Genomic DNA, 19,257 nt, shown 5'->3' with positions numbered 1-19,257 from the left:
ATAATGGAGATATAAGGAAGAAATATGCCAAATTGAAAATTCTTAAGTGAACAAGGTAGGAGTCATAAGCAGATAGTGGAAGATTCCTGGGTTCCTGGGTTTTGGCTCACCTCTGAGAGCTCCAGCTAGAAAAAGAATACACTTTTTCTGGGCTACAGTTACCTCCCCCCAAATAAAAGTGTTAGATTTGACAGTATCGAAGATTGCTTTCAATTTGAGCATATCTGATATGCAAATTCATCGCAATTTGGCCCTTTAAAGATAGTCTCAGTAGCCAAAGATATTTTTAAAAACCCCATTAAAACAGAAAATGGAATGGAAAATAAATTTCAATTTCACATCCCCATAGAAGAACTTGTGAGTTTCTGGTTCTTAATAAAGCCATTCTTTACTAGGAGCCCCATTTTTCTAGTAGGGCTTTCTTCTCTTGCTGATGGCCCCTATTCATTAGTTTTAAAGACTGTTGTGATTTGGGTGATTACCTACATTCAAGGGTAACGCCCAAGCCAGGTGCATCCTTTTGTGAATTTCCCAGGCAATTAGATCTGTGGATTATTGCTGGGTTAGCGTATTTCCCCCTTTTTGGCATTCTTGGGAAATTTGAAATGCAGGACAGATTCTCCCACTGCAGAGTGGTAGTAAAATATTAATTGGTATAAAAGAGCATTAATTTGGCAGTTGGGCTGTAACAGCAGCATCAGTGCTTCTCCCGTTGCCGCCAGACTCCTAACCACGTGAGTACTGGTTCATAGCACACAGGTGCTGATGGATAGGGCTTGTGTCCTGGGGCCTGAGGGACGTGGAGGGAAGCCTCTACGTTTTCACAGCGTTGTTCTCCTAGGCTGCCTGCTGGGAGGGGCCAGGGCTAGGGCAGGCAAGCCAGGCACCCAGGATGCAGGATTCAAAGAGGAGCTCCCAGGTTCCAGAAAGTGCTTCCTCAGAGTCCTGGCCCTCTGAGAACTGCTAACTGATGATTCACGATTCAAGAGCTGCTGCTGGGTGGTGGGGAGCCAGTTTCTCACGACTAGTTGCCACCCTTCTCCCCTCCCCACGCTTTGCCTTCATCTCTTGGCTGCAGGGTCGTCGGCCTCAGAGAAGCCGCCTTCCTGCACTAATTCAAAGTCTCCATTGCCCGGGCAACTCCTGCACTACCTTTGTTTCGTGTGGTTCTCCAGCTGTTGTTCCCTGGGATGAGAATGTCAATGAACTCTGGAAATAGGGGTTGTAAAGACTCAAGTCCAACCAGTGTTTTTTCAGGGCGTCTCGTGTCCCAAAGGTGGTTCTAGATCCCTGCTGTTGCTGCTGCTGCTACATTGCTTCAGTCGTACCCGACTCTGTGCGACCCCATAGACGGCAGCCCTAGCGCATTATTTTATCTAAGCCTTTCTCTATTATTATGCCCATCTCAACAAAGGGGCACAGGAGCCCCTGGTGGCTCAGATGGTAAAGAGTCTGCCTGCAGTGCAGGAGACCCGGGTTCAATCCCTGGGTCAGGAAGATCCCCTGGAGAAGGAAATGGCAACCCACTCCAGTATTCTTGCCTGGAGAATCCCATGGACAGAGGAGCCTGGCGGGCTAGTGTCCGTGAGGTCACAAAGAGTCGGACACGACTGAGCAACTTCACTGTCGCTGTCAACAAAGGGGCAACTGAGGCTTAGAGAGTCACCTAGCTTGTTTTCGGGTGGTAATGGGCTTCTGAAACTAGTGATTCTGTATGAGGCCATTCTGTAGAAATTTTTTTCCCCCAAGTTTTCCAACAGAGTAGAAATGTTGGGAAATTTTCCCAGGAAGTCAAAGTGTTTAGGATGAATGTGAAGTGCCCTTGCTTAGGGTTAGGAAGTTACAGCTGACAAGACACCATAAACCTTCTGGTTGGAAGTCAGTTAGAAGAATAAGGAAGAGCCTGGAGATGGATACTCTGTTGAGAGTTGACTTTTGGGGCAGGGATCCGTGGGTCACACAACTTTAGGAAGATCCATAAAGGAAACGGGGTCTCTGGGTCTGGAGTGATAGGTGGGTTCAGGAATCTTATTCAATGACCTCTCCTGGCCGCAGCGGGCTCAGATGGTAAAGAATCACCTGTAATGCAGGAGACTGTGGTTTCCATCTCTGGATCAGGAAGATCCCTGGAGAAAGGAATGGCAGCCCACTCCAGTACTCTTGCCTGGAGAATCCCCATGTACAGAGGAGTCTGGCAGGCTACAGTCTATGGGGTCATGAAAAATCAGACACAACTTAATGACTTAACAACAATAACAACAACCAATTTGCTCCTGAGAATAACTACAAGTATCATTTGCAGAATCCTCGAGAACTTATAAAGAGCTTCAATGGGGGTTATGGATTTTATTTGAGCTTGGAGTGTGGGGACAATGAGCCCCCAAATCCTCCAGGATTAGCTTGTGTATGTCCCTGTCCCCTTTCCAGGGTGGGGTGGTGGAAATCGTGACTGCCCCTGGGGACTGGTGTCTGCCTCCCAGCAGTCATGACTCTGAATCTGGAGAATATGGGAGATTTTCTATTTTCTCCTGTCTTAGAGTTTAGCAAATTTTTTTTTGGTCATAAGCATGACTACATTTGTAATTAGGAAAAAGAGTTATTTAAAAAGAAAAATCAGGCAAAGCAAGCTTCTGAAATTCACCTCAGTGAACAAGACTTGCCTGCCCTCGAGCTGGACTATGGGTTGGCCAGCTACTTTGGTCAAGCTTCCTGAATCAAAAGAACCGTTGCAGTTTTGAATAGGGGCCATTGAGGTCATCTTGTCAACCCCCTTCACGCACCAGTCAGTGTGCAAAGAACACAACCAGCCAGAAGCAGTGTCCTACTTCTTCAAAATAGATACTTGGAAAGCTTTGATGCCAGCACAGTGAAGCCAAAGATATCAATCCTTGGAGATGAAGTTGTGATGGAATCCGAATGTGCTACTTTCTCTTTTAAATAGTTTTTTTTAAAATTAAATAATATGAGATCCTTAAAGGAAATGTGGTAAATAAAAAAAGGAAAAGTATTCTATCCATGAGAGATGATTTCAAAATTTCTTTCCCCCAATCTTTCTAAATGGAATTTGGTGGGTATTATTATTGTTATTATTTTGCATAATGGTATTTATATTTATTTGAATTTCAGAATTTTCCTTTCCAGAATTATTTCTTAAATTTGAAGAATTAAGAGTAATAACTCATTACAAAAAAACATTTTTTTAAAAGCTTTATCAAGAGTGAAAAAATAAAAACCAACTAAAGCCTGTCTCCCACAACCTCCAACAGCTCCTGCAGTTTCCATAGTGAGAGTAGGTGTGGTTCCCTGGGGTGATATCACACCAAACAGGCCATCAGTGGGGTTTTTTTGGTAATTTTTAATTGGAGGATAATTGCTTTACAATTTTGTGTTGGTTTTTGCCATACATCAGCATGAATCAGCCATAGGTATGCACATGGCCCCTCCCTCTTGAACCTCCTTCCCGTCTCCCACCCATCCCACCCCTCCAGGTTGTCACAGAGCACCAAGCTGGGCTCCCTGTGCTATGCAGCCACTTCCCATTAACTATCTGCTTTACATGCAGTAATGGATGTATTTCAATGCTTCTCTCTCAATTCGTCCTTCCCTCACCTGCTCCTGCTGTGACCATAAGTCTGTTCTCTAGGTCTGAATCTCTATTCCTGCCCTGCAAATAGGTTCATCAGTATCATTTTTCTCAACTCCATGTATATACATTAATATATTTGTTTCTCTCTTTCTGGTTTCTTCATCAGTGCTTTTGTGATATGGTTTCCTCTGTGTTGTGTTTCTAATTTTCATTCTAATTTTAAAAAAAGGGCAACTGGATGGTATATCACCAGACCCCTTGCTTCTTCAAGACTATGTTTCTGTTCCATTATTCATAAAAATGACTTGGCAGGGTATAATAGTCTTGGTTGACAACTTTGTCTTCAAAATGTCATTGCTTTGTTGTTTTTTAACATTAAAAGTATATCCTAGTTCCCTCCCACTCCCCATTGTCCATCTCAGTGATTTCTTGGAACATTATGAGCTGTTGATCATCATATTCATACTTCTTTTTTTCTCTGGAGGAAGATTTCCTTAACTATGGCTTTGGATATTGTTTTTATTTTCATTTGGACATTGTGTTTCTTCTTTCAAAGCTTGATCTTTATTATATATATCTTAATATTTTCTCCCATCATTTAAATTTTTGTCTGGATTCTAGGAGAACTACTGAAATTTGCTCTCTATACTACTGATTGATTTTCTGCAATGTTGGTTACACTCTTTATTGCCTCCAATGTAGTTTGTTTGTTGGTTTTGACTGCGTCACACGGCATCTTAGTTCCCTGACCAGGGATCAAAGCCATGCCTCCAGCAGTGTAAGCATGGAGTCCTGGACCCCAGCAAATTTTTCCTGAAGTCTTATCTATCTGACCTGTATCACTTTTAATCTCATTTGGTGGAATTTTTTTCACCTTAATTATTCATCTCTTTCTGAGTTTCTCTTTTTTTGACCCATGGAGGCCAGTTTGTTCTCTATTTAAATGATGTCTAGACTATCTTCACCAATTCCATTTTTCATAATAATATTTTTGGGAGTCTGTTCACCCTTTGAATTTTTATAATGATTTTTCCCTATTTTTATTCACTTTCTGTCTTGCTCCTCATTTTTTAATGGTTCTCTTCTTGGTTTGTCCTCAGATAGAAAGGGTGTCTCACTTACTCTTGGCTTTGCTCTCTGGTGCTAGTCACATCTTTTTCTTGGAGGCTGAGTTACATTTTATCTTCAGGTGACTCTTCAGGACTGAGAAGGGAGTTTCTTTCCAGATTTCCTAGCTCTACTGTTCTGAAAAGATGAATGCACAGAAGTGAAAGTTCCCAGCAGGGACCAGTGTTAGAACTCTCCATGTCTTTTCTCCCCCTTGTCTTATATATCACAGCATCTGGAGGGATGATACCTCCTGTGATCCTAAATGTAACTCTCTGTTTCTCTGTATTTCTTGAAAAATATCTTATAAGGGCTGTAATACAATCCAGTGATTACCTCCTTGAGAGTCTCCTAATCTGAGTTCATATTCCAGTTCAGCTTCTGGTTTGCTTTGTGAACTTTGGTGAGTTCTTTCACGTCTTTGAGCTTCCCTGCCTTAAAATGAAACCAGTAATATTGTTATTATGGAGCATTGTAAGGTTTAAATGAGATAATGCTTATTGAGCCCTTAGCACACTGCATAGTGAATTTTTTAAATGGCCTTCTGTTGTCATTATTAATACTACTATTCTGTCTTTGAATAGAGATATAAAGAAAGGTCTTGATTGAGGTAGAGGGTAAACACTACATTGACAACTTCAACTTTCCCCATCCCCCATGGTGGAAAGACAGATGTTTAATTTTGTGATTGGCTCAGATGTTTAATTCCTAAATCACAGTGGACAATAGAGGAATATTTCCAATCAGGCACAAAAATGGTGAGTCACAAAATGAATTTCCAGTCTGGTTTGATCTGCTTCTAAATTAAAGAACTTCCTCCAAGATTCTGATAAGAGTTTGGAAATGACTGTTTTCTTATTGCTGTGATGTTATATCTTCTGGTCGTCATAGGTGTTTTAGTGGGAGAGTTAATGGTGTTGTGTTCAGAACTGTTATCCAGTTATAATTTTAAACTGGAAGTCTCCAGGTTTATTTCTCAGCTAGTTTTCAAACACAAATTACCAAATTTAGCCGGTTAGATACATGAAAGCAAAATATGTTACATGGGTGGTTTCTTTCATTCCCTAGAGCTGCTACCAGCAATTCTGTCTTTATCCAGATTTCATTTCTCAAATGTGTTCTAAACCAGGGATGATGGAACCTTCTCTTTCGCTTCATTAGCATGTAGACATTTTACCATTCTCCTATCATACCATAATGGAATGACATGTTTTGCATTCTTATGGACCTTCTTAACCACTTATTTGTGTTTCCCACAGCATTTTTTCAAGATCGAGCTCAGAGATGAATTCAATGCCCTTGGCACTGAGATTCGAATATATTTGCAAAGGATGCTTGAATGCCACTGTATGATATAGCGCTCCTGCTGAAACCATTGTTATTCTAAAAAAAAAAAAAATCTTAGGATGTGGATTATCTCTCTATGTTGTAGAAAGATAGATATATTTTTAGTTGCAATGTTTTTGAGATAACCTCAATCCGGCTCACCAGAGTTTATATTCAAAGCTGCTGTATTTTCCTGTTGACAGAGGATGCTGTGAGAAGCTTATTTGGAAGTGATGGGAAGAATAGTGTCCCACTGGGCAGGGGTGGTAGTGTCCAGCCCGAGTTTTGCCCGGGCTGCGTCCAATTATCCGCTAATAAATTTAGCATTGACATGGCTTTTAATTGTAAAGTGTTTTCAGTTCTCTGAAAAACGATCCTCAGACGTAGGTTCTGACCATTATCACCCCATTGTTCACAGAGTCTAGTGTAATGCCATATGTCTCAAGGGTTTTTGGTTTCTTTAGTCAATTCATTTCCACTAATACTGACTGAGGTGACATTTGGTCGCTTGCCCCATGACAAATAGTGAGGTTAGAATGCCTCTTTCTGTGGTTGGGACATCGGGACATTGGACATGATGTCTTCCTTTTGAGCAGAAGAAATACAAGGAAACAAACCAATTAGCCTTTCCAGTGAGTGCTGAGGATGCCAGGGACATGTGGTTAAGTTACATAATGATGAGAAAGTCAAAAGATGTACCATCCTAAGGCTGGAGAAATGGGGTCACTGCTTTGGGGATTTGGCCTGATTTTCAGGTGCGTGTCATTCAGGGGAGCTAAGGAGGTTCTAGTAGCTCAGGTATATGTTTCTGATGGTAAATAGGCCAGCAGAAAGTCAGGCACTGTCTTGAACTGGAGACACTCAACCATGCCAGAGACGTTTTCGAGCAAAGCTGTCCTGAGAAGTGCCAGCGTGTTCTGCTCTCTTATCTCTCTCAGTCTGACCTGAGCCCATTAATTATAGGAGTTCCTTCTCACGAGGTCCATGGCACAAATCACAACCCACCGGAGTTTATGGGGCATGACCCTGCCCAAGCCATTCCGGACAGACCCACCTGATGTGTTTTAAAAGTCTAAGAAGGCTTTGTCTGCTGCAGGCACTGGCCCAGTCTCTGGGATTCATCTTTAAAAAATTTTCTTTTCAATTTTATATTGGAGCTTCCCTGGTGGCTCAGCAGTAAAGAATCCACCTACCAAAGTGTGAGATCCAGGTTCAGTCCCTGGATGGGGAAGATCCCCTGGAGAAGGAAACGACAACCTACTCTAGTATTCTTGCCTGGAGAATCCCAGGGCCAGAGGAACCTGGTGGGCTATGGTCCACGGGGTCACAGAAAGTCAGACTTGACTAAGAATGCATGCATGCATAATTAATTTACAATGTTGTATTAGTTTCAGGTGTACAGCAAAGTGGTTTAATTGGACGTATACATGGGATTCATCTCAAGAACTGGAGAGGCTTAGAGGGGAACACCTTAAAGTGGGTGACATCTTTGGATATGTACCACCAAGAGGACAACATCCGCAGCTACAGTTTTCACAAGTGTAGCTGTGGCCACACAGTAAGTTTCAGGCTTAGCATTTGGAATAAAATGAACCTTCCCGATGACTCTTTGGCATATGGAAATGAACTGCTTAAAATAGACTCCAGAGTCTTATACTTCTTTCCTGGCACCAAAGTTCTAATATTTTGCTTACTGCTCAAGAATGACAGGTGTTTGAGATAATATTTCTGATAATATCATTGATTCTCCAAGCCACAAGGGAAGCAGGGCTGGGTACAACATTTTTCTGTTAGAGAAAGAGACACCTAAAATTCACTACAGTAGTTGATCGTAATACTTTCCACATATTTTCCGGAGACTTGGAACTTTGGGAGCTGGACTAGCCATACACAAGCTACTTGGAGCTTGGAGCAAATCTTGTGAATTTCAGTGTCCTCTAAGTGAAATGCAGGTAAAATGCAGTGAAATCTTGGTATGACCTGGCTTCCTTACTCATTTCTAAATGGAATCTTTTTGGTCAAGGTTATTGAAGATCTGCTAGTTGAAAACTCAATGGAAAAACAATTTCAGTTTTCATCCCACTTAATACCATTTAATACTTCAAGTGCTGGCATTTATAATATTCATTCATTTTTTTTTAATGAGCACACCCCCACCCCGCTGTGGTAAGTACTTGCGATTTAAGAGTGGACAAGGCAGGCTCAGTCTCTGCTCTCACGGACATTATATGCTCTCTTGGTTGAGTTGGAAATTAAGTAATAAAAGTATAGGATCAAGTATCCAATAGTTATTGTGATATAAATTGCAAGGCAGATGTGTAGGATGCTGAGGTCATTTAGGAGGAGGATTAGATTTCATCACAGGGGTCAGAAGATTGGGGTTAAGAGCTGAAAGGTGCTCTTTTTTTCAACTACCATGTATACATGGGCATTCCCCAAGCTTCAGGGGTTTGGGCCTATTCTTTCTGGGCCATCCCACCTACTTTTATGGGTTAAACTAACACCTACAGAGCTTTAGGTCTGGCCTCTTCCTGTGAATTCCAAACTTGAAATTTCTAACTGTGTACTGGATATCATATTTGTATATATCTCATTAGCTCACTAAAATGCCCTTTGTTCTATGCTGTATAGAAGATGAACCCCAAATTTAGTGACCTAAAAAATGACAATGTTCATTTTGCTTAAAAATCGGCAAATTGTATAGGACTCAGGTGGGTTGATTTGTCTCTGGGGCAGCTCAAAGGTTAGGAGATAAAACCATCTCTCTGGGAGTTGAGCCATGATAGGGAAACTACCTTACAATGTGGTCACTGGGTACCCAGGGTGGGCATATCTATAGAGGAAAAGAGAACCAGAAAGAGAACCAACATGAAGACATACCATATTGTTCACTATGACTTGGCCTCCTAAGTCACGCAGTATCACATTCCCCATAGTCTCTCCATGGAGGCAGTGACAGAGTCTTACTCAGGTGCAAGAGACAAACTTCACCACTCAGGGGAAGGAATGTCAGTCATACTATGAGAAGAGCATGTGGTATGTATGCATTTTTCTGATAATTTTTATTGGCATATAGTCGATGTACAATATTGTATATTACAGGTGTACAATATAGGGAGTCACAATTTTTAAATTATGCTTCATTTATAGATCTTCCAACCCAGAGATCCAACCCAGGTCTCCCACATTGCAGGCAGATTCTTTACCAGCTGAGCTACCAGGGAAGTCATAGTTATTATAAAATATTGGCTATATTCCCCATGTTGTACAATATATGCATCAATTTTTGCATCCATCTTTGTAAAACACAATCTGCAGTGCATTCTTAGAAAGTCACCTAAACATGGTGTCCATGTGCAGAGGATGGCCAACCAATCATTAAGATTTTTGCGCACATTCTGAGATGCTGAGCATGTATGCAGAGGTAGGTAGGGAAAATTGCAAAAGAAATAGATGTGGCCCCTGGCTTAAGAAAGTATCCAATTTAAATAAAAGCTAAGAAACACAGTCATTATCCTTTTCACCACAAAATAAAGAAGCAGGAGGAAAATAAGAAATCACATTTATGGTAGTGTAAATGCTTCATCAGTCACAAAGAATTTTATAGAGATTGCCCAATTATATCTTCATAAAAATTTTGTGAGAGGTATGTTAATATATGTATCATATTCCTAACATTTAGAGTTTTAGGGAACTTTAGATTGGGGATAATAGAATTGGGAATGGTTAATATAGAAAGATTTTATTAGAGATGTTTATTTAGTAGGATCTCCAAGAAACAAGAAATGACTTAAAGTAGAGGCATTTGTAAGACCTTTAGAGGGAAATAAGTGACATGAGTGGAAATTAGAATTGAGGCAAATAGTTCAGCTTTAGGGAGAAGCAGGGAGATGAAAAATGTAGTTTGGTCTGAGCAGAAAATACGGACCCTGGTGAGTAAAGTGCGAAGGCATTTAAACAGCAGCCCAAACTCCTGTGAGGGTTCCTCACGAACTCCTGAGGGCACTGGACATCTTTATAGGCTCACTTGGAGGCCCATGGCGTGACCGCAGTGGCAGCTGAGGGAGTGAGCATCTTTACTGGCAGAGACAGGGCAGGTTGAAACGGGGGGCTCAGAATCCTTGGGGCTCAGTCTTGCTGGGGAGTTTGGGGGGACACACAGAGAAGGGGTGGGGTGTTATCTACCCTCAGCCTTTCATTATTGGTGAGAGTTGCTCCTGAGGCATTACCTCTCCATATTCATCATCCGCCTCGCTGCTGTGACCAGAATAAAGCCCTCAGATAAAACTGAGGAGCAGGCCTCAATGTGTGTAGAAGTGAATGCCGCTCAGTGGCCTCGGTAAGCATCAGCTGTAAGCATCAGCTGTAAGCATCAGCTGTGTCTGCCGCAGTAAGATGGAAAGAATCGTGACCTCCCTGGTGGCCCAGGGGTTATGACTTGGCCTTCCAATGCAGGGGGCTCGGCTTTGACTTCTGATTGGGGAGCTAACATCCCACATACCTCAAGGCCAAAAAACCAAAATGTAAAACAGTATTATAACAAATTCAATAAAAACTTTAAATATGGTCCACATTAAAAAAAAATCTTAAAATATAAACTGAAGGGGAAAAAAAGGTGGAAAAAATAAAAGAAAGAAAAAGAGAACCCCCCCAAAAAACATGCCAGGGGCTTATACGGCTCCCTGCCCACTGTTTCCTTCCAGAATCTACACGTATTTTTGACTTTCTATTCAGGCCTCTCCCTCCAGCCTCTCAAGGTGCCTTCCTGTTACTTCTCCGTCCTTGAGCATGTTTACAACATCTCCCAATTTAGTCTCATTTGCAAATTTAATTAACAGGCTATTTACCCCTCTTCCGGATCATTAATGGAGATATTAAATAAAACTGGATCAAACATCAATCCCCAGCAGCAGCCTTCCTCTTCCCCCCTGCACGACCCCTTCCCTCTCCCATTTTCTCACAACTCAGTGACCACTTCCTGCCACTCTGACCCTCAGGGTCTTCAAGCCAAGTCTCAGTCCTTGTCACAAGTCATAACAAAGATAATCTGAGTGAATTTATCCGAGCCCATTTAATGAGACGCTGTGTTAAATGTGCACTCTAATCACTCAGCATTCGCTGCACTTCCTTCGCCCAACTCATTTTTCAGTTCTCTCAGCAAATAGTTTCCCGAGGCAAGCATTCAGACAAATTTTAATAAATCCTGGTATGGTATGGTAGAGGTTTATTGGGGGGGAAAACCACCAATTATTTCTTCAAATGTCACTTGCTCCGTAACCACATTTCTGTGTGAAAACATCCAGCTGTACTTTGGAGGCAAAGTTCAGGACACTCGGGCCAGTATGCAAGTCCTGATCATCCCTGATTGAGTCCCCATTTCCGCTTGTCTCCGTCATGCTGTGAGCCCCTTTTAAGCCCCCCATCATGGCAATAACCTCCTTCCCCTACAGTAGCTAGTATCTAGGGGCTTCCCTGGTGGCTCAGGCAGTAAAGAATCCACCTGCAAGGTAGGAGGTCCAGGTTCCATCCCTGGGTCAGGAAGATCCCCTGCAGAAGGAAATGGCAAGCCACTCCAGTACTCTTGCCTAGAAAACCCCATGGACAGAGGAGCCTGCTGGGTTACAGTCCATGGGGTTGCAGGAACTGGACACAACTTGAGGCTAAACCGCAACCAACCTAGAGTATCCAGTAAACGTTAATAGCTTCACTTTGCCATAGAGAAGAATGAATCACTCTGGTTTTCATGCATCCCACACTTCTTTATATTTTCCACAATAAATGGAACAAAGCAGTTATGCAAATGATAGTTTGTGAAGCCATGCCAGCGCCCATAATTTATGGAATTACAGAATTTGGGAGCTGGAAAGGACTTTAGAAGTCATCTTCACCTGGGGTTCATGGCCATCTTGAAACTGGGTACACTTGTCTGTACTGGTGTCTGAGTCCCCCTTTCTACGTTTTCCATCTTCCAGCCTCTGTTGAGCATGTTGGCTGCTGCTTCCGACATAACCCATTCCGCTGGTGGGTAGAGGGAACTCTTAGAAAAGTTTTTTAAAATTCTCAATTGAAGTTAATCTTTCTGTAACTTTTTCTAATTTGTCCTTCTCTGGTCTCCTGGAACTACTAGAGAGCTATCTAATCTCTTTTCCACAGAACACAATTCTTAGGCAACCCATCTGTCCTCCCAAGAGACCTCTTGCCTGAACACCCTTAGTTCTTGCAATAGGTATTCATAGGATGTGGTTTTCATCACTCCACTAACCCAGCTGACCCCTCCCAGACACCCTTCAGTTTACCAAAATCCTTCTTAATGAGTCAGTCACTGGGAACTCTTAGGTAAGGTGTACGCTAATCTGTAAATGTGTAGTTGATTTTTAAAGCTTTCAAAAAATCAAGCAAGCAATCAGCATGAGTTTATACTTCTTAAATGCTTCATATAAGCACTTAAGTGTAAAGTATAAGGCAAGACAAGATCTGGGGAGATTTGGGGATATATCAACCTGTACAAGTTTAAGAGAGGGGAAGCAAATTTATTAAATCCTTATTCTTGAAGCTCACCTTAAGAAGGAAATGTGGCTTTAAAGAGTGTGCAGTGACATCTGAAGCAATGGTTTTCCAGTGTGGGGAACGTCGCTGACACCTTAGAATAAATCAGGTCAGTGGAATCCAGCTCCACTGGGAGTCATTGTATGTACCACTGCCATGCATTCATGAGAGACGAGTAATCAATTTCACCTAAAATGTTCTTATGAAGCGATAAAAATTATTAATTTAATAAAATCTCAGCTCTTGAGTGTACCTTTTGTACCATTTTGTACGATTTGAAGAGAAGGCCAAATATAACACTCAGGTTTGTAATGAAAGTACAACAACTTTTCATCTTTGAGAAAAGTTCATGTGAAGATAGAGCTATGAACTGATCCGGTGGCTTTTTCATGAGGCACTTGTTTTTACTTGAATGACTGGCATAAAAGCTAGAGTTATTCAGATCTGTGTATTTGGCAGACACTTTCTCAAAAATGAGAAACGTGAAACTGTCACTTCAAGGAAAACAACTGACAGTATTTCTTGCCGATGATAAAAATTTGAGCTTTCAAGAGAAAATTAGAATTTTGGAAAACTTCTATCCACCACCATGAACTTGACAGCTTTACAATACTTAAAGACTTTTGTGATGAGATTGCTGGTGATATTAACAATGCAATTTTTGGATATTGTATAATTAAATGTGTCCACATTTGGAAGATCTACATAACTTGGAGAACCAATAATTTCCAAATGACTAATCCTAATAACAAAAATTCATGCATGGACACTCAATTCACTTAATATGCATGATGGACCAATTGATCTTAATTGAGCAGATTACAAATATTTGACTGGTATGGCTTCACAGTCCATATTGCAGCTGACTTTTAAGAAACTACTTATGTTGAGTGTCATGTCATGTCAAAGAAGAAAATCCATCATTATCTGAAAAGATTATAAAAATACTTCTCCATTTTCTAACTATAAATCTGTGTGAGGCTGAATACTCTTAATTTATCTCAACTTATCTCAGCAAATTGAGTGCAGAAGCAGATAATAATAATCCATCTTTCATTAAACCAAATACTGAAGAGATTTTCAAAAATGTAAAGAAAAAAGTCACTTTAGTTTAGTCATGGAAAATGTAGTATTTTCATAAAGATATGTTAACATGTAAAAAGGATTATAATTGTTATTTTTAAATGCATTAATAAGGGAATTCCCTGGTGGTCCAGTGGTTAGGATTGAGTACTTTCACTGCCGAGGCCTGGGTTCAATCCTCGGTAAGGAACTGAGTTCCCGCAAGCCACATGACGTGGCAAAATTTAAAAAAAAAAGCATTAATAAATATTTAAAAAAATTCAGTTTTAACTTCCAATATGTTAGTATTAATAGATGTAGTGCATGTAAGCAAAAACTCACTGGCATCCTAAATAATTTTTTTAAAGTATCAAGGGGTTTTTAGATGTAGAAGTGTAAGTACTGTTGAACAAAAAGAAGAGGCAATGATGAATGGCCAGCTGAAGAGGAGCAGGAAGTAAATAAATTGGAAATGATGGGGTCAAAAGTGCAGGTAACTGAGAGGGCCAGGACGTGAGGCAAAAGGAGGGATTAGAATAGTGATTGGTCTGCAAAGAGCGCTTAGGGAGGACAGAAAGAATTTAGGACAAAGTCCAGAAAGAGATCAAAGGATTGAAAAACAGAATCTATGATGAGGCAGAAGAACTTGTATTAAAGAGCTTCAAAAATGAGACAGTATTAATATAACTGTTAAATTGCTTGTGCCTCTGTGCTAATAGTTGGATGGATTTAAACAGCAGTGTGGGCATCTGAGGCTTAGAGATGACATACAGTTATGTCAGTGAAGTTTATTTTTGGACCAGTTAGATATCTATTTAGTAATAATAATAAAGTTATCATTTATAGGGTATAATCTATGTGCAAGGAAATGTTCTAGGTACTTTATTATTTGATTTCATAACCTTTTTGTATTGTGTCTTTAAGTTTTTCCTTGGAATTTTACCCCAGGTTGATTGAAGTGTAATTGACAAATAAAACTGTAATACATTTAAAGTGCACAGCATAATAACTTTTTTGTTTTTTAGCATGATAGTTTTTAAAAAGTTTTTTAACATTGTATTTTTACTTATTCATTCATGCAGTTTATTATTATTATTATTTTTATTTGGCTGCACTGGGTCTTAGTTGCAGCATGTAGGATGTAGTTCCCTGACCAGGAATAGAACCTGGGCCCCCTGCATTGGGAGCATGGAGTCTTAACCACTGGACCACCAGGGAAGTCCCAACAACATGATAATTTGATATAGGTATACACTGTGAAATGACTACCACAAGTTAATTAATACCTTTATCACCTCATGTAGTTACCTTTGTATTGGTGAGAATATTTAAAATCTCCTCTCAGCAAATTTTAAGTATCCAATACAGTGTTATTAACTCTACATTAGATTCTCAGAACTTTATTCATCTTATAACTGAAAGTTTGTACCCTTTAATCAACATCTCCCCATTTCCTCCACCTTCTAACTCCTGGAAACTACCACTTCCCTCTGTTTATATAAGTTTGACTTTTTTTTTTTTTTTTCAAATTTTACGTGTAAGTTATACTACACAATATTTGTCTTTCTCTCCCTGGCTTATTTCACTTAGCATAATGCCCTCCAGCTTCATCCAAGTTGGCAAATGGCAAGAGTTCCTTCGATCCTGTGGTTGAGTAACATTCACATACAAAAATGAATTCGAAGTCTGTGAAAGTCTTAAGTGTAAGACATGAAACCGTAAACCTTAAAATGAATTTACTTTTGCATTAATACTATGGCATAAATTTCAACAAGTTTTATCCGAATGGCATTTAGTCAAGGATCAGATGTGTTCCTAGATTGATGTGGACAATTTTCCTAAAGAAACTTCTCTTTCTTTGGTTTTAAGTATTCTTCCCTACCTTTTTGGTGACATTGTTTTTGCACCTCATTCAAATGATGCAATGCATGTGAAGCATTAGAGAGAATCTTTTTTTGTGTAATATTTTGCTTAGGTACTAAGCTAATGGCCAGCACTTGAACTTGTGTCTGATGATTTGCCCTAAGAGAGCTCTTCTCCAAGCTCTCAGTCCTTCTTTCCTTGACTTGTCTGAAGAAGCCTTAGGGGAGCTTCTCTGTCTAAAGGATGTCTTTTCTTGACAGCTTTATAATTCACTTTTTCTGACTGTTACAGATTTGCTACTTGGAATCAGGTGCCATCACTTCATGGCAATTAAATGGAAAGTGGAAACAGTGATAGATTTTATTTTGGGGCTCCAAAATCACTGTGGATGGTGACTGCAGCCATGAAATTAAAAGATGTTAGCTCCTTGGAAGGAAAGCCATGACAAGCTGAGACAGTGTATTAAAAACCAGAGACATCACTTTGCCGACAAAACTCTGTCTAGTCAGAGCTATGGTTTTTCCAGTAGTCTTGTACAGACACGAGAACTGGACCATAAAGAAGGCTGAGTGCCAAAGAATTGATGCTTTCGAACTGTGGTGCTGGAGAAGACTCTTGAGAGTCCCTTGGATTGCAAGGAGATCCAAGCAGTGAATCCTAAAGGAAATCACCACTGAATATTCATTGGAAGGACTGATGCTGAAGCTGAAACTGAAACTCCAATACTTTGGCTACTTGATGCAAAGAGTCGGCTTACTGGGAAAGACCTAGATGCTGGAAAAGATTGAGGGCCGGAGGAGAAAGGGGTGACAGAGGATGAGATGGTTGGATGGCATCATCAACACGATGGACATGAGTTTGAGCATCTCCAAGAGACAGTGAAGCCTGACATACTGTAGTCCACGGGGTTGCAAAGAGTGAGACATGACTTAATGGTTGAATAACAACAACTTCTGCCCCTAAATTAGGGGCATATTTCCTTCCTATTTTTCCTTTCCCATAAAGCATATGTGAGTTTTATAAATTTCAATATTTTTTCTTTATGGAACATAGATCTATAAAATTCCTGATTTCTTCTTCCCCTTCTGCCCCCACCCTGACCATTTCTTTGGATTTTCATTTCTTCCATTCTCATCTTGTCAAAGTAGTGTAAAATAAGCTACGTTAGCAGAGAGATTAAATTCCTCTTACTCTCAGCCAAACACTGAGAACAAACCTGTAGCCTGGGGTGATCAGTGGTCTAAGGGGCTAGACTGGATATACCTGGGAGCTCTTAGAGTGCCAAAACCTCTCAGCACAAAATGCCCAAACCACTGCCATTTCTTTTCTCTTCCTCCCTTTCCTGCCTTCCTCCTCCCTTCCTTTACCCTTCTCTCTCCCTTTTCCCTTTTCCGTCCCTTCCTTACTTCTTTGTTTTATACCATGTATTTAGTATTTCCCAAAGTTTGTCCCTTTTAATTCTTATAATCGTCTTACGTATTTCAATTTTTCACCAGAGAAACTAACAGAGAAGTTAACTAACTCTCAGTGTTCAAAAAGAACCAGAGGCAGAACTGAGATTTTGAACTTAGAAATGTCCGACTCCAAAGCCTGCATTCTCCATTTTTCTCTGTGAATATTTAAAATTTAGAATCAAATCTTGACTTGTGGAATATTTAGGCAAAGCTAGACAAATCCCATGGACAGAGGAGCCTGGTAGGCTGCAGTCCATGGGGTTGCTAAGAGTCAGACACGACTGAGCGACTTCACTTTCACTTTTCACTTTCACTTTTCACTTTCATGCATTGGAGAAGGAAATGGCAACCCACTCCAGTGTTCTTGCCTGGAGAATCTCAGGGATGGCGGAGCCTGATGGGCTGCCGTCTATGGGGTTGCACAGAGTCGGACATGACTGAAGTGACTTAGCAGCAAAGTCACTTCAGTTGTGTCTGCTGCTGCTGCTAAGTCACTTCAGTCGTGTCCACTGCTGCTGCTAAGTTGCTTCAGTCATGTCCGACTCTGTGTGACCCCAGAGAGGGCAGCTCACCCGGCTCCACCATCCCTGGGATTCTCCAGGCAAGAACACTGAGTGGGTAGCCATTCCCTTCTCCAATGCATGAAAGTGAAAAGTGAAAGTGAAGTCGCTCAGTCGTGTCTGACCCTCAGTGACCCCATGAACTGCAGCCTTCCAGGCTCCTCCATCCATGGGATTTTCCAGGCAAGAGTACTGGAGTGGGGTGCCATTGCCTTCTCTGAGCTGCAGCAGCAGCAGCAGTGAATACCAGAAACATGTCAAGTAGTCATGGATACAGCCCTGGAGGTCTTCCTTCAGTTGACTCATCTTGAAAAGAGGAGGTTGCAACTGAACAACTCAAATTCCTCCTCTGCTTTCAGCCTTCCATAAAATGGTACATTTTGTTTTTCCTGATATACTTTCCTCAGTATATCATCTCACGAACATCTCTACTTAGCTACTCATATGGACTACAACTGAAATTATGTCCACATGCTTCCATGGAAGAACCAACTTCTTGATTTGTATTTGATGTTAATGAAGATTTTCTAATTCATTTACTTTAACTGTTATCTTGGATTATAAGCAATAATCAAGCAGAAAATCCTCATTTTCCAAAGCACAAATATGGTAAAGAACTTGTACCAAGTTGACAAAAACAAGTAAAAGAAGGAGAGAGAGAGAGAAAGAAAAACCCACAAAACAACTCAAAACCCACATACCCAAATCTTCTTTAAGACACACATGGAATCTCTTAAATTACATTTGTATCAAATTAACTTGGGTGGTCTGAGCGTCATCAAGCATGCAGAAAGGGTTCCCATAAAACAGCTAATTTAAGAAAGTCGTTAGGGCATTGACAATAGAAGCAACCTGTTCCCTTGCTGTCAATGTGTTTTCTTTTAGAGAAACTTGCTCTTTCCTGCCCATGCTGAAAATATCTACAGCTCTCCAAGAGCTTAGCCTTAACCTCTTCATGGGTGGCTCCAAATGGCTGCCATTTTTACCATGTGTGGAGTGATAGCTTCTCTCTATGCTTTTTCAAATGGCATAATGACTACAACACTGTCGGGTAGACTCGTGTACATTCAAGTCGAGAAGCACTAAAACCTATCAACTTCTTTTTGTAGTCAAATAGTATATCAGCAATTCAGTTGTTCATTAAAAAGTGAGTAATGTCTAGAGAATTTTGTTTATCCCATTGCTCTCTCTGGGGTCTAAGGGATGGCATTGAGCTAAGAAGATAATAAACGGCAGAGGCAGATTGTGAATGGGGCTTCCGTTGGAGGGAGCTGAGGGTAGAGGGCAGGGATGGGGCAGAGGGCAGGGATGGGTAAAGGTTGCTAGAGGACATGTTCGTATAGGACAATCACAATTCAGTGGGGGGCTGGGAGGAGCCCAGTGTTTTGCCTCCAGAAAGGCTAATGATGCTGATCTCAGCTAGAAGTTACAGGAAGGCTTGTTAAAACAAATCTCACAGGATGTAGTTTGCCTCTTCTCAGGACACACTTCAAAGACCTTGGAAATTGGGTTGGTCTGTACACAAAAGAACAGATGCTTGATTCCATCTAGTCCATTTCTGAATTGTCCATCTGGGTAGAGTGCTGAACTTTGTCCCATTTTAAATAGAATGACTATGTATCAAATACCTATGATGGTAAATATTTAACGGTGAATATTGTGCCAGGTGCTGGAAATCTCATCAACTTGAGTCTCTAGAGTGTTGACTATGACCGTGTGTTACTGCAAAAATCTAAAACAAGGAAAGGGAAAG

The sequence above is a fragment of the Ovis aries genome, chromosome 23, assembly GCF_016772045.2.
Source record: "Ovis aries strain OAR_USU_Benz2616 breed Rambouillet chromosome 23, ARS-UI_Ramb_v3.0, whole genome shotgun sequence".
Classification (NCBI taxonomy): Eukaryota; Metazoa; Chordata; class Mammalia; order Artiodactyla; family Bovidae; genus Ovis; species Ovis aries.
Note: the sequence above shows the minus strand (reverse complement) of the source record.